The following is a 3,896-nucleotide window of genomic DNA, read 5'->3' on the forward strand; positions in this document are numbered from 1 at the left end:
TAAGCCTCCACAATTTTCTAAATTCGCCATGGATGATTAGTTTTATTCTCAAATTATTAACAGCCTTAAAAATATTTATTTACTTGATTAATTAAACTTAAATATACTTTCGATCTTGTAATATGAATGAAATACACCCCTAAATTCTCATTAAATTTAGGAGTGTTTTCAATACTTTTCTCGGCTATATCATGTTGCATATCAGAGTTATATCTAAATTTGATTAGTCAAGTAAATGAGTATTTTTAAAATTATTAATAATTTAAAGACAAAACTAATAATTTATATTAAATTTAAAGATGTTTTCAATATTTGTCTCTTGTCATTACGACAAAGTTTAAAGAAATTGTCTACTGTTGGAAATCAGAATTATTAATTAATTTAAGAAAAATTGCACCGTCCACCTTTGTTCATTTCAACTTTTTCGCCACAGTCGATAAAGCAGGTGGAAACAAAGTAAAAAAAAAGGGATAGATGACTGATTAGAGTATTTATTGCCATGCATTAAAATCGTAATATTGTTTCTTTTGAGTGAAATTGTTACTCTTATTTTATATTTCTTCCTTGAATACGATAACAATAATAACAATTAACATATTCGCTTAAATTCTAAAGATAAAACTTAGGAGAATAGGACGAACACAGACTTTATCAGTATTTTATAAAAATAAAGAGATTATTTTTGAAAGTTTATAGACTTAAATATAACTAATTCAGCAAAAAAAAAAAAATGTAAAAAATATAACAGCTAATAAAAGAAAATAGTGTAAAGCCCATAAAAAAAAGAACCAAAATAATAAAATAGTACAACTCTCGAAACATAATAAACAATAAACGATCATAAATATCAAGAGTAAGAACTATAAAAATTACTTCATTGAACACAAATTTTTAAGATAATGCCATATCTTTCAACACGTAAATTAAGTATTTATAAAGCACAATTTTGTCAAATATTTACTACAAAAATCACATGTGTAGTATGAGAATTATTTGTATATTTTTTATTTTCTCTCTTAATATTCAAGTCGCCAGGTCCAGACTATATTATTAGTGGTTACATGGAAAGGTCCAGATATACTTTCAACTGAATGATTTAAAGTAAATATCATCCCTTAAACAATTTATATCCATATTATTATATAAATAGCTCTGATATTTTCTTTCCCATTTAGCTGAAGTAAAAAAAGATAATTTTTTATTAAATATAAAAACTAAATATATTATTCTTACAAAATTCAAAAGTATATTAATCCTTCTCGTAAATTTAGGAACATATTTAATCTTTTTTACACGTGAAATTATTTTTTTTATTTTTATTTCAACAGCTTTATTTTCAAAAATATTTACGTTTTATAACCTTTACATTGGAACGAAAATGCCTATAATTTTAGCAAATTTATGGGATCCAATTGCTTAATGCATGTAGCATTTTGTCTCACCGTCCTAATAAATATAAATTGAATTTTGTTCATTATTTTTTGAAAACTTTTTTATTTATTTACACTTTTTTCTTTTTATTTCTCATATTTTCACATTAAAAAAAAAAATTAAAAAAAAAAATCTAGATGATAATAATCTAATAAATTCACGAGGGAAGATATACAATTCTTTCGTTATCAAAAAAGGTTTTCTATTCAATCACATTATTTCTTTCATGAGTTTTTAACTTGCCTTTTTATTGATTAGCACATGAGCTTATATCATTAAGAAAATAATTGATTTTCATATGAGTTTTCAAGTTACTTTTAATAATATTCATAATTGTCCAAGATTATATATATTTTTTTTTTGCTTCATCATATTGATTTGTAAATTAATTGACATGTAACAAAAAAAAGTATATGAAGGTAAAGAATATTTATATCTTCAAGTCTTTCTTTTATGTACTTAGACGTATTTTTTAAATATTTTATGTATATATTGTCATCCTTCAATCCTCTAAACAAGTATATGATCAAGAGTATGTTTGTAAAACTGAACAATGTATCGTCACTATATAAGTGATTGTTCTTTTTAAAAGTCAATTTGTAATTGACATTAACTTTATAATTATATAATGTAGTTTGATTATGAACTTTGTTAAATTTTTAGAGATGTTGATTATTTATTGTTAGTACAATTGAAATAATTTGTAGATTATTGTGTAGTTTAGGTTTCTTTTTTTTTTATATGTATATAATTATTTTTTGATTGGTAAAATTTTTTTATTCAATTGGTAGCATGTGATGAGGAGTTTAATAAGGAGGGAAGAAAATGGTGACGATTCTACTTGTAAAGGAAGATGTTAAAATATATTTTTTTTGTTTGAAGCATAATTACGAATTAGTTTTGCTAGAATTACTTTTCACTTTAAATTGTATTAGTAACTTGGCTGCTTTTGATAGAATTTTTTAAACCGTGATTTGTATTAATAACTCAATTACATGTATTGCCAATACTATTCATTTGATCTTGTACTGTTCTATTTTATTTTATTTTTGTTATGGAACACAAATAATAGAATCATCTCATTTCAATCAAAAGAATTATGATGATGAGTAAAGCTAGATAAAAGAAAAATAATGTAACACCACTTTTTAGCCAAAAATCCTATTTTCATTAATATTTTTTTATTATTGTTATTGTATAAAAATGAATGTTTTAATTACTATTCCTTCATTTATTAACATTCTTTAATATAAAACATAATTATCATTATTTTCATTACTCCATAACTTTTAATGATCTTAACTACTAAATTATAATAATAGTCATGTTCCTGATATCATTTAATATCCTCCGCTCCCTCTCCTCCCCTCCTTATATTCACCATCCATTTATTTATATTTTTACAAATAAAATCAACTCATAATTATCAATGTATTTAATAGCTAACAAAGTTATATATATATATATATATATATATATATATATATATATAATATTATTCATATTATTCATAATTTTGTGTGTTTCATTGTCATAATTCTTAAAAATATTTAATTAATATTTCAAAAATCATAATAAACAAATATAATAACAAAGACACAATGAAGAAGTTTAAATATATTTTTAAGAAATCAAAATTTGTATAAAGAATCAAGCATTCCTACAAAAATAGAGAAAATTAAACATAGAATAACATTTCCAACTTAATAATACATTGTTATTTTAAAATATGACTTCTTATTACATTTACTTCACCACCATAAACATTTTGTTTTACTACATACATACATATCATGAGTAGTGCACTTAACGATGCACAAAATTCGTATTCATATATTGAAAAAACATATCATATCATAAATGAGAAGAAATATCAATATTGTCTTATCTGATACTAACCTAACTATAAATATTATATACTGCGTTACTAAATAAGCAATTATTAATTTATAGAAGTATTATTTTATATATATAAAGAATAAATATACAAATTTAAATAATAATTCTTATAGCTGCACAAAACGCAGACTTGAGGATTAAGTTGGCTGAGAGATACCAAGATTCCACACCCTCGTATAACCTCACGCTTTCAAAGATGACCACGGTTAGAAGGGGTTTGAATTGACTTAAAAGTTGGTCAAATTTATTTTTAAGTCAGTTTTGATTTCGGGAGGTGTTTTGGAAAATATAAAAAAATAACTTAAAATGACTTAAAATAAGTTAGGAAGTGTTTGACAAGGTACTTAAAACAAGTTTAAAATGACTTAAAATAAGTCAAAAACCAAAAATAGGTCTTCCCCTACTTTTTATTTTTTTACTTAAAAGTCATTTTCATTTGATTTTTTATTTTTTGACTTAAAAAATACTTTTTTTAAGTCAATCCAAACGTGCTCTTAATAGTGTACAAATAATTAGTAATCCCTTTATTTCAATTTTTTCTCTATTTTAAATTGATACAAAATTTA

The sequence above is a fragment of the Solanum verrucosum genome, unplaced genomic scaffold, assembly GCF_900185275.1.
Source record: "Solanum verrucosum unplaced genomic scaffold, falcon-dt-bn FXZP01000207.1, whole genome shotgun sequence".
Lineage (NCBI taxonomy): Eukaryota > Viridiplantae > Streptophyta > Magnoliopsida > Solanales > Solanaceae > Solanum > Solanum verrucosum.